The sequence below is a fragment of the Melospiza melodia genome, chromosome 7 (assembly GCF_035770615.1).
Source record: "Melospiza melodia melodia isolate bMelMel2 chromosome 7, bMelMel2.pri, whole genome shotgun sequence".
In the NCBI taxonomy this organism is placed as follows: Eukaryota; Metazoa; Chordata; class Aves; order Passeriformes; family Passerellidae; genus Melospiza; species Melospiza melodia.
The window spans coordinates 24,413,058-24,426,253 of NC_086200.1; positions in this window are offsets into that span (position 1 = coordinate 24,413,058).

Here is a 13,196-nt window from a genome sequence, read left to right on the forward strand (position 1 = left end):
TTGTGAAGAAAAAGAGTTTTTTCTTTATAGTTTATAGGAGGATTTTAGTTTTAAGATTAGGGTATTTTTTTCTTTCTTTTAAATTAGGATTTCATTTCTTCTTTACTGACTTTGATGGTTTTATTTTTTTTATATGCTTGCATTTTGTTTTTTCTTTAACTCGAGGGAGGATTGAAGTATTGAAAGGGTTAACATCTGACCTGCCAGTAACTTGTGGTGGAAGTCGTGGTTGTGTTGTGCTACAATTGGTTTTATTGTTTGTTTTTGGCTTTTTTTATGTTTAAGTTTTTAGTTGTAAGGTTATTTTGTATGGGTTGTAGGTTGTAGGGGTTTTTTGTTTTAGTTGTGTTGGGGGGAGGGGACTTGGTAAGATTTCAATAGCTGTGTCTTGCTTTGTTCTGGTTGGGGTTTTGTAGCCTCTTGTTTTCCTGTTTGGTAGTTGTTGGGGTTTGGTTTGGTTAGAATAGGGCCAATGTGGAGAGGGGCAGCCTGGGGAGGGGAGCAGGGGCTCAGCCCATGGCAGGGTTACTTGGTTTGGTTTGATTTGATTTGGTTTGGTTTGGTTTGGTTTGGTTTGGTTTGGTTTGGTTTGGTTTGGTTTGGTTTGGTTTGGTTTGGTTTGGTTTGGTTGAGATGGGGGCCAGGGCCAGGGCCCACTGCTTCTTTGTTGACTGGAAAAGAAAGAGGACGTTCCTGGACTTTTTCATCTTTAACATTTGTGTTTCACAGAGACGTGTTCAGTATCTCAGTGGTTTAACAGATTGTCACTTACATGAAAAAGTTTTACTTTTTAAAATTCTTCTCATCTCAAATCACAACAGACATTAAGTCAACATAAAACACTTCTCAAAGCATTGACTTGAGCCATTCAACTTCACAAATTCTAAGCCTGTTCCATTTAATATTAATCAAAATTTGCAGGAGCACAGAAACAGAAGAAGACACAGAAAGAGAGCAAGGCGAAAAGATGCAGAGAAGCGCACACACAGTTACCAACTCCTGGATTCCAGCACTGTTCAGGTGGAAATTCCAAGAGGAGGTAGGGTCAAGATATGTGCTTGCCTTGTGGTCAGTCTTCAATACCACTTGGTCTTCCTGGGCCCTTCCTCCAGGTGGGCCTTGGGCTCATTTGGTCCCTCAGGAGCTGGGCTGGGGGCTGCAGAGGTGGCTGTGGAGCATTGCCTGTGCTGTGCCAGGGATTGGCAGACACTGCTAGGCTGGGATAGAGGCTCTGGAGGGATTGGGGTTCCAGGGCAAGGCAAGGCTGGACCTGCCCCTTCCTTCCTCACACATGAAATGTTTTGAGCCAAAAATCTTCTCCAGTCTTTCACAACAGGCAATGTTGGAGGTGGAACCCCAGTTCTGGCCATGGGAGCCTGAAAGAGAATGGCAGTTCTTTTCCATAGGAAGGAAAGCACAGAGCCCCAGTCTTTGGAAGGCTGGTGAGAGCCTCACAAGGCCAAGGACAGCCAGACTCGTCAGGAATGGTAGATTTTTTCTGGGAGCAGTCTTTGGATTTAGGGAATTTTGGAGGTGAAAACACAATCTCGGCCATGGACACCTGGAGAAGCAGGACAGTCCTTTCCCATAGGAAGGAAAGCGCAGAGATTTCCCCAATGTTTTGGGGAGAGATGGGAAGTGACCCTTGTGAAACCACTGCAGCCAGATTTGTACTGGCAATATTCCTATGGGAACAATCCCTGGATATAAGGAAATTCGGAGGAGAAATCCCAGATCTGACCATGGGTTCCTGGAGGAGAAGGAGAGTTCTTTTCCATAGGAAGGAAAGCATGGAGTCCCTGTGCTTCAGCAGCAGATGAGAAGAGATCCTCAACATGCCAGGGTCAGCTGGACCAGTCAGGTGGCCCCTGGGAGGCCAAACCAACCAGACCTGTCCTTTGTTCCTTTGGTTTTATGGGGCCTCACACTGTCACAATGGTGCCTTGGATCTATGAGGCCCCACAGTGCCATAATGGTGACCTGTTTCTATGGGGTCCAGCAGTGTCACAATGCTCCATTGATTACAAGAAGACCTGCAGTGTCACAATAGACCCTTGGTTCAATAGAGTCCCACAGTGTCACAATGGCCCCTAGGTTCCAGAAGGCCCCACAATGTCACAATGGTCCCACTGATTCCATCAGGCCTTGCAGTGTCACAATGGTCTCTGTGGCTCCCCAGGTCCCACAATGTCATGTGACTCTTCTTTTCCATGAGCCTTGCAATGTCACAATGGACCTTTGGACCCTGGGGGTTTGCAGTGTCACAATGGTCTCTTTGGTTCCACCGTGTCACAATGGACCATTGAGGACAGGAGGCCACTCTGTGTCACCCTGGAGCTTTGGTTCCATGCAGGCCTGCAGTGTCACAATGAACCCTTGGTTCAATGGAGTTCCACAATGTCACCATGGCCTCGAGGTTCCGTGAAGCCCTGCAGTGTCACAATGGTCTCCTTTGGTGGCCCAGTGTCACAATGGACCACTGATGACACGAGGCCCTGCAATGTCACAATGGACCTTTGGTTCCATGCAGCCCTGCAGTGTCACAAAGGACGTTTGGTTTCACAAGGCCCCACAGTATCACAACGGTGCTCTTGGTTTATGGGTACCCCCAGGGTCACAATGGTCTCACTGGTTCCATGAGGCTTCAGAGTGTCACAATGCTTTGCTTATTCCATGGGGTACCATAGTGTCACAATGATCTCCATGATTTCATGAGTCCCCTCAGGGTCACAATGGCCCCATGGTTCCATGAGGCTGTCAAGTGTCTAAGTGAAGTTAAATGCTGCTAAGAGTTGTTTTTTTGCTAAGTTTTTAAGTTTAATATAAGTTATAAGCTAAGTTAAATATTGTTAAGTGGTAGTCCTCTTTTAAATTGCTAAGTCATAGGTTATAATTTAAGTTAAATACTGTTTAGCAGCATTTAACTTCACTTAGACCTTGTGACTTAACCTTACCTACACGCCTGACTGATTCAGCTATCCAAGGCACTCCAACCCCTCAGAGAGCAGCATTTCTGCCACATTTCCCCAGCACAGGCGCTCCTGTGTGCACACAGACACAAAGAGTCAGTGCAAGGCAATTCCTCTGAGGGAAGGGAATGCTCACTGTGGATCCTTTGGCATCTCCCCAGGGGGTGAAGGGCTGAGCCTGGAGGAGTGGAGGGATCAGCCCAGGCTCTGTCCTTGTTCGGGATCCCCGAGTGCAGCAAACGGGAGAGCTCCCAGCTGGGAGAGGCCCCACTCAGAGGGAGTCGCTGGCCCAGGAGTGTCATTATAGGACACAAAAGAACACAAGCTCACATCGTTGTTCTCATGGTGAAGAAAAAAGGGGAACTTTATTTCCTGACTCCAACATTTACAGTTTTCCAAAAGTGACAGTGGATTGGAGGGTGACAGTGACACCTCTCCAATGACACTGGACAAACCAACAGTCCATCAACTGTCTCCTCCTCCATAAAGGAATGCAAAACAATGAGTTATTTATAGAAAGTGTGTGAGAAAGTTCACTACAAGAATGTCAACATCAGAAGGCTTAGAAAATCTTAAAAAACCAGGGCAACATCTCACCGTTTTTCTTTAAAAAAGAAAAAAAAAAGAAAATGAAAAATATTGTAAAGAAAACATGAACACTGTCCACTTGCAGAGGAATCATCAGAGTGATCACTCATCATCTGCATCTGAATCATCACTCAATGATTCCCCTTGATGCCTTCCAGATTGATCATGGTTTCCATCTTGCTCATCAACTGGATTCTGTCTCTGCAGTTGCAGGTCAGGTTGAACACACTTCGAAGGTACCCAGCGTACCCCAGTGTGTGTGAATACACAAGCATACCCGCACCCCAAAGCAATAAGGTCATAGGGACATTCCCACTGTTTGGTGACCTGTACCTTCACTCAAGGCTGATGTGCCTCGTCCGCAGTCTGCAATGAGAGATGGTGATTCAAAATGACAAGGTTATTTGAGTTCTGCAGCACAGTGAGATGATTGACTGTGCACAAAGCTTTTGCCAACCAACTGTGCGTGGTTTCACCCCGCATTCCCCGTTTTTGTTTTTGAAGAACCTGCTCCAGAGCACCATGAGCGCATTCTACAATATCTTGACCAGTCAGAGAATGAGGGATACCAAACTTGTGCAAGACACCCCACAACTGCAGGAACTGCCGCACCTTTTGCAATGCATAAGCAGGACCATTGTTGGTTTTCACAGCAGAAGGTATGCCCAGAACGGCAAAGGCCTGCCTCCAGTGGGCAAGGACATCACGGGCCTTCTCCCCAGTGTGAGCCGAAGCCCACATTGCAGAGGAGAACGTGTCCACCGTGACATGCACATACTTGAGCCGGCCAAACTCAGCAATCTGGGTGACATCGGTGTGTCAAAGCTCCAAGGCCCTAAGGCCTCTGGGATTTACCCCTGCCGGCAAAGGTGGAGCAAGTGCATGGCAGTCATCCCATGACTCAACAATGTCACGAGCCTTAGTTGGCATCAGCTGAAACTGCTTCTGCAAGGTATGTGCATTTTGGTGGAAAAACCCATGTGATGCCTTGGCCTGCATGAGTGTATCAAGCTGAGGCGCTACCCACGCTGGGTTAGCCAACTTGTCAGCCCTTGCATTACCTTCCACTATAAAGCCCGGAAAATTGGTGTGACTCCTCACATGCAGAACATAGAATGGATGAACCTGGGCCTGAATGGCACACCACAAGGTCTTCAGTAAATGAAACAAGGCAGGATTACTGACCTCCTTCAAAATCGAATGACCCAAACTCTGTGCGGTATTGGCCACATAGGCGGAATCCATGACCAAGATGAAAGGTTCCTGGGAAAATTTCCCAAATGCCATGACAGCAGCCCTCAGTTCAACAATTGGGCTGACCCATCCTCATGAGCTTCCAGAACCTGCCACTCAGATCCATCCCTCCAGGTAACAATAGCCTTTCCTGTTTTCCCTGAACGGTCAGTGAAGACGGTGGGTCCTTGCACAGGTTCCTGGGTATTTTTGGGCTGCAAAAGGATTTGTGTGAATTTTGCCATATGCAGTAACCTATGACTGGGCAGATGATAAATGATCTGCCCTGAAAAATTTTCCAGAGCACTCTGCAGGGACACACTGTTTGCAGAGCTCCAGTCAAAATCCCCCATTGCACCGGGAGTATGATCTTTGTGGGATCCACACCCATCAATTGCAAACACCGTTGCTGGCATTTGATTATCAAGCGAGCAATCAGCTCAAACAATGCAGTTGCCGTCTTCTGTGGCAGATGGGGCAGGAAAACCCATTCCAACACATGCAAGGAATTGGACCATTTGTCACTCCATTGGCCAATGATGCCCGTGGGATACAAATCTGGAGTGCTGATGAACACAGTGACATCAACAGAGGGATCAATGCGATAAACTTGGCAAGCTGAAACAGCTCGCTGAACCACCTGCAACGCCTTACATGCCTCAGGGGTCAGTGTGCGAGGTGACTTTAGATCAGAGTCTCTTTTCAACAAATCATACAGAGGAGACAGCTGTGCATCGGTTAGCCCCAAGTACAGACGTAACCAAGTGATGACACCTACCAATTTCTGAGCATCATTCAGTGTCTTCACAGAATGAACAAATTGCACCTCCTGGTGATGGATCATCCCTTCCAGAATTTTGACCCCCAAGTACTTCCAAGGTGGTTGTTTTTGAACCTTTTCTGGAGACACCTGCAGTCCATGAGCATGCAAAGCATCAAGCAACCGAGGCTGAATCCTCAGCAGCTCATCCTGGGTGGGCATACCCACCAGAATGTTGTCCATATAATGATACAGACGTGCATCAGGAAACTGCTTGTGAACAACAGACAAGGCAGGAGAATTCTGCATGCCTCGAGCAATGTCCTCCATTGATATCTCTGTGCGGGCTCAGCCTCGATAATCGCTGGCACTGAGAAGGCAAACTTCGGTCTGTCATCGGGATGCAAAGGAATCGTAAAGAAACAGTCCTTCAGATCCACAATGAGGACCAACCAGTCTGGGGGAAGCATGGTAGGCGATGGTATGCCCACCTGCAATGTTCCCATGCTTTCCATCACGGAATTAACCTTTCGGAGGTCTTGCAACAACCTCCATTTCCCAGATTTCTTTTTGATGCAGAAGACAGGAGTGTTCCAGAGACTGGTAGAAGGTTCCAGATGACCCTGTGTGGGAATCCAAAAAATTAGAGGATTTTGGGAAAGCTTCAAGATGCGGGCCTCAGACACAGCAGAACTGTGAGCAGAGCTATGCAGCAGCCATGAGATAGGTCAGCAGAAAAATTATTTAAACTGTAGAAAAGCAAGGGCAAATAGAACAATGGTCTGTGTATTAACACTTGTCTAGAATAGCTCTGTAAGCTACAGAAAGTTTATCTAGCAAGATATTAGGAAGATTAAAGCTTAATAATGGAGCTCAGTGCATTGTGTTTTAAGGCTTACAAGCAGGTATTGTATTCCAAATAAGAAAGCATTGTTTTAACCAAAGGTATGTGTGCTTATGGTGATTGGCTAGAACTGCTGTCAATGTGCTTTTGCCTTGTGTGATTGGTCAAGAAACTTATAAAGTAAGTTGTAACATTGAGTTCCTGGTCTGCTGCCTGGAATGTGAGCTGCTGGCATCTTCCCATTGTCATAACCATGTAATGAGACTGATGCTGAAAATTAAAGCAGCTCGAGGCACGTTCTACAGCAGCCCTGTCTGGTTTGTGGTTTGTACAAAGCCCCCCTGCCGGCTTCACCCTGGTCCAACTGCTCCTGCACCAGATTCTGAAGGGCGACCAATTTATCTTGAGGGAGAAGCCACTGCTTCTCCCAGACAGGTTTGTCCACCAGACACCAAATAGGAGGCGTAAGACACTCTGCACCCTTCACTGCAGTGGCCCCCATTAAAAATACATCCCGATGTGCACCCACCGACAGAATAAGATCCCTCCCCCAGAGGTTGGGAGGAGTTGAAGTAACATGAGGCCTAACCCAGGCTGTCTGTCCCTCTGGGTTCGCCACCAGCATCGGCCGCAGGCTCAAGTAGCATTGCGCTGTCCCTCCCAGACCTGCGACAGACATCCCCACTGGATCCAGGGGCCACTCTGGGGGCCAGGCAGCAAGGGAGAGAACCATGACGTCAGCACCGCTGTCGAGAAGCCCACGGAGGTGGATTTCCAATGGCGTCGCACCAGGAACAGACAGGGTACACAGCATCTCGGGACAGTCCTTGGTCAGGACAGCAGTCCAGCGAACTTGAGGCGGCCCAGTGGATCCAAAGCCACCAGCTACACGCAACCGGTCAGCTGTCCTGCCAACAGAGGACTTAAAAGGCACAAGTTGAGCAGGTCGCATCCCTTTCGGGATCGTGACGGGAGGGGGTGGGTGTGGAGACCATGGCATAAATCTGCCCTGTGAAATCTGCATCAATGAGCCCCAGGGGCACAATGATGCCCTGAAGGGCGGCATTAGATCTCCCCATCAGGAGAGCACTCATGCCCCCACCCAAGGGATCAAAGGAATCCAGGGGAACCTTGTGTATTTTACAAGATTCCTAAGACAACTGTTGCTGCGGTGCAGACATCCACACCTGCTGATTCGCGGGTGCTGGCTACAAGCCGGCAAAGGAGACCTCCATCGGCTCTGGGGTCTGGAGAGAAGCTTGTGTCTGGGCACGTCCCTGCTGCGCGCTCCGCTTCACATTTCCCGAGCCCGGTAAAGCCTGGCCATTAACATGAACAGTCCCCTTGCAGATACTGGACATGTGATTCGACCTACCACACCGACCACATAAGAACATGGGAAATCTGAACTTCTGTGCTTTCTTCACTTGCTTCTTGCCAGCCTGCGCAGTCCCCTGCTGTGGCCGCCCGCCCTGCGGTGCTGCCCAGACTGGCTGCACAGCGGCAGCCACGGCAGCCAACTTCTGACCCGAGGGGATGATGTCCGCACAGGCCGCCGCCATCTGAGAGACAGTAGGAAAACCAGGCAGAGCCACTATGACCCTACTACAAGCATCATTCCAATTACACCTCACATGGTTTGCAATCACAATCCTCTTTGCCACAGGACCAGGAACCTGCCTCTCCACAGACGCAGTCAGCCTTGCTGCAAATGCCATGAAAGGCTCATCATCCCCCTGGACAATGGTCACAAATGGCTGCCTCGGAGCAGCCATTTCCAGGGTCTGAACAATCGCTGCCGTGCCCAGTGTGTGGCACTGGTCAAGCACAAGGGGATCGAAGCCAACGTGCCCCTGAGCATTTTCATAAAGCCCTGTGCCCAGCAGCATGTCAGTGACATCCACATGCCTGGGGTCCTGTGGCGCCAGCGCAGCATTCTGCACCACCGCTTGGGCCGCCAAACGAACCCACTTGGTCTCAAAAACATCAAACTGCACAAAGTCAAAAAGCGAATGTGCTACACGACAGAGGTCATGAGGCGTCAGCACATCCATAACAACCCTCCAGAGAGTCTGCATAACCTCAGCAGACTCCAAACCATGCTGAGCAATCGCATCATGGACTTCCCTCTCCAGCTTATAGAAAAGCGGTTCATGGGTGTTATGAGTAACACCCCTGAGCATAGGGAAAGCCTGGAGACCTTCCAACAAAGCCACAGCACCTGCTGTGTCCCAGTCCTTGAGCCCCACAGGGACAAGAGGAGATGATTGACTGGGAGCCAACTCAACACCACTCGCCCCTGCACCCCTTGCAGCCAGAGGAGCCCCTTCCATGACCCTGCAGATGCTGTGAGGAGGCAGGCTCAGACATCTCATTGGACTTAGTTTTGGCTTCTTGCCAGAAACGCTCGGGGTTCCTCGGACGCACGGTCACCTGGCACGAGGGAAGTGTCCACAAATTCGGTGAGGAAGCGCCACGGCCCCGGGCACCCACCGGCCTCCCGCCAGCCGTGTTGGCATTCACACTAAAGGTAAATACCTCAGCGCCCTGTCGTGCCACAGCCCTGGCAGGGGGCGCCTTGGCGGGCACAGGTGCCAGCACGGCCTGCAAACCCAGTGTGGACTGGGACAATGTGATGGTGGTCACAAGGGTTTTCAGGATGAGAGAGAGCCAAGAATGTTGACTCCATGATCAGAAGGTTTGATTTATTATTTTATTATATATATACCACATTTTAACTGTACTAAAAAGTAATAAAAAGGAAAAGGTTTCTCGGAAGGCTAAGCTAAGAATAGAATCGAAAAGAATGAATAACAAAGATCTGTATCTCGTCAGAGAACAAGAGCAGCTCTGCCATGAGTGGTCAGTAAAGCCAAACATCCACAGGAGACTAATCACGGATCCACCTGTTGCATTGCACAGCTGCAGATAACCATTGTTTACACTTTGTTGCAGAAAGGTCTCAGCTTCAGGAGGAAAAATCCTAATGAAAGGATTTTAATGAAAAGATGCCTGCAACAGGACAAGACTGGCGCGGGGCCCTGTCCCCGACATGGACGAGGGGAGGGGTGCCAAGTGAGGTGCAGCCTTTGGAGCCGCATCACTGAAGAGCAGCACAATGGAGCCTGGCACAGCCAAATCCACCCCGGGGGAACCATCGCCATCCCCTGTGTTGGACCTTTCCCCTAACACACTGTCCCAGGGTGGGGAGAGAGCTCCACATTGCACAGAAACTCAAACTTCCCCTCGTCCATGTCCGAGACAGAAGGGCTCCACTGGGAACTCCGAGGGGTACAAGAACCAGACCCCTGCCAAAGATCCTCACACTTTTTCCACTGCACCAGCAGTGATCCCACGTCTACGGTGCAATCATCAAAGAGGGCCTCCATGAGGTGTACCCACACAAGAGACCACTCCTCCTTGGAGAACGGCTTTGCAGAGTCCGAAACTAGCTCTCGCTCTTGGGCACACAGAAGCAATCGCTCAAAATCATTCCAGGAAATAGAAACCTGTTTCCACTCCAGAGCCCCTCCTCCAGAGATCCAAAATGAGGGAATCCTCCTTGAAACCCACAGCGGTTGCCATTACCCCAAGAACAGCAGGCAAAGCACCAAAGAGGGGTGACAATAAAACCTCACCGGCAATCCAGACTTTGTCTCAGCCTAGGCTGCAGTACACGTTGGAAGTCACCAGATGTCACTAGAGGACAGGAAAGAACAGAAGCACACATGGCTGTTCTCAAGGTGAAGAAAAAATGTGAAGTTTATATTCTGACTCAACATTTATAGTTTTCCAAAAGTGACAGCGGATTGGAGGGTGACAGTGCCACCTCTCCAATGACACTGATCAAACCAACAGCCCTTCAACTCTCTCCTCCTCCATAAAAGGAATGCGAAACAATGAGTTACTTACAGAAAGTGTGTGAGAAAGTTCACTACAAGAATGTCAACATCAGAAGGCTTAGAAAATCTTAAAAAACCAGGATGACACAAGTTGGGCTAAACTTGACCTCTGGTGACTGCTTCTCTGGTGACTGCCCCTGCACCACTGGGGCTCACTTGTTTCCTTCCTATGGAGACCATTGTGACACTGCGGAGCATTGTGGAACCAATGGGCCGTGGTGACACTTAGGGACTTGTGGAACCAAGAGGAACATTGTGACCCCGCAGGGTACCATGGATCCCAGGGGCCACTGTGACACTCTGGGGCCTTGTGAAACCAAGAACATCTTTCTGTTCTCTTCAAACCAAGAACATGTGGCCCAGTTGGGCCTCACAGTCCCAAGGGGCCAGTGTGAAGCAGCAGGGCTTTGTGGAACTAAGAGGCTATTACTGCATTTCAGGGCATTGTGGAGCCAAAGGGCCATTGTGATCCTGCAGGGCACTGTGGATCCATGGAGAGCATTGTGGCATTGCAAGGCCCCATGGAATCATGGAGACAATTGTGACCCTGCAGGGTCTCATGGAAGGAAGGGGCCCTTGTGACACTATGGGAAGTTGTGGAACCAAGGGAATCATTGTTGCACTACTGGGCCCCAATGGAACCAAGGGGCCATGGTGACACAGAGGAGCTTCATGGAACCAATAGACCATTATGGCACTGTGGGGCCTTGTGGAACCATGGAGACCATTAAGATCCTTAAGGACTTGTGTAATCAAGTGACCGTTATGAAACCTGAGGGCATCATGGAAGCAAGGAGCCATTGTGACACTGGAGGGCCCTGTGGAAGGAAGGGAACATGAAATAGGTGTGGCTGCCTTGGCTTCCCAGGGGTCACCTGAAAGGTCTGCCTGACCTTGGAATGTTGAAGGCCATTCCCATCTGCCCCTGAAACATTGGGGCTCTGGGCTTTTCTTTTTATGGAAAAGAACTGTCCATTTTTTCCAGGCATCCATGGCCAAAATTATGATTCCACCTCCAAATATCTGTGTATTGAAGGATTGCTGCCAGACTAAAGTTGCCAGGACAGACAAGTCTGGTTGGTCATTGACTCCTGAGTGGCAGCACTCATCTATTTTCTAAACACTGGAAAGGGCTCTGTGCTTTTCTTTGTATGGAAAAAAAAATCCCTCTTTTCCAGGCACAAATGTTCTAAATTAGGACTCCGCATTTGTGATTTCAAATATTCAGGGGTTGCTCCAAACAAACCTGCCAGGACAGACAGGTCAGGCTTGCCTTGGCCGCTGATGGCTGCCATTCATCAGCTCCTGAAACACTGGGGCTCTGTGGTTGCCTTCCTATGGAGACCAATGTGACATTTGAGAGCCTTGTGAAATGAAGGGGCCATTGTGACACTGCAGAGCCTTGTGTAACCAAGGACAGCATTGTGACTCTGTTTGGCCACATGGTCCCAAGGGGCCAGTGCAAAGACGTGGTGTGGGAGTTAGCCCAGCTGTAAGTAAGAGTCAGACAGATTTTACCCTGGAAGAACTGGGCGTGAGTTTCAAGTTCTAGGAATCATTCGATTTACTTAGGGTGAGCTTGAGACTTTTCCCATAAGCCTTTAATGCTGTTATGCTAAGTTGTCCAAGTTCTACTCCTGTATTGGTTTATTGGTTACGTGTTTCTTCTACATGGTTATTATTCTAGTTTTCTAGCCCCAAGTGTCGATGTTGTGACTTCGTCTTTGTCTCAGGTTTTAGGATACTGCCCCTCGTACCGTGCTAGACTTCTCCATGTTTATTGTTTTTCTCCCTGTAATTAAAGTTCTTTTTGGGAAACTCCATCGAACCCACTCCTTTTCATTTTTGCCACCCTCGCCCTGCTGAAGTCAGGGACTCAGAGGGGTTTTTCGCAGCCACCCTCATTGTGACATTTGGCACCCGAACAGGCACCATGACATTCAGGGCTCCCTGTGTCAGTCACGTCAGCTGGGGTTAGCTGATGGATAGGCCAGTGCTCCCCGGGATTTTGGATGGTGCCAGGCATGGCGGATTCATTGTTGCTTCGAGGGACCTTGGCCCGGTATCGGCAGGGGCAAAAACGGTTTCACCTGCATAGGATTGCAGGTGCGTTTGGGGAAAGGTTAGACATTTATTGCCCATTTTGCCACTGTGTTTTTACAATATGCACCCAAGTCCCATTATTTATTTGGTGTGTTCTGGTGGCTGTTGCCCGTAAGGCGGAGAAGGAGAAAAATGGGCAGCCAGATGTCCAAAGTAGAAAGGAGCATATATGGATGCTTTAAGTTAATTCTAACAGATCGTGACAAAATATTTTCAAAGAACAAATTAAAATCAATCATGAGGTGGATCATTAAAAATTTTCCAGATGCCTCTGCTGATGAAATCCATACCACTGAATTTTAGGACTCTGTGGGACTTTAACTGTACAACCTTTCGATCAAAAGGGAGCCCATTGCAGCCCACATGCTCCCCATCTTCCATACCATCCTTGAGACCCTTCACCAGCAAGCAATGTCTCAAAAACTGAATCCGTTGGTCACTCCAAACTCAGGACCTCCCGTCAAACCTGCCTTTCTCAGACCTTCCACGATGATCCAAGATGGCAATGGCCACGCGGTCTTGGAGCATCATGCCCTTGAGACTCAAGATGGAAGGAGCCTGAATGTGGCTTGGGAGCCCAACCATCCTCCCTCCATCTTGGCTCCTCCACTTCCTGTTACACAACCTTCTCTTCCACCCTGAACGAACCTCCAGATTCTATTCCCACAACTGCGGGTCACGCCCACACTGTCAATCATTCCACCTCCACCCTGGGCCATGCCTCTAGAAGGCCAGCTTGGAAGTACGCCATCCTAAATCAAGGCCCTTCCTCCCCAACACCTGACAAAATGGCAGTG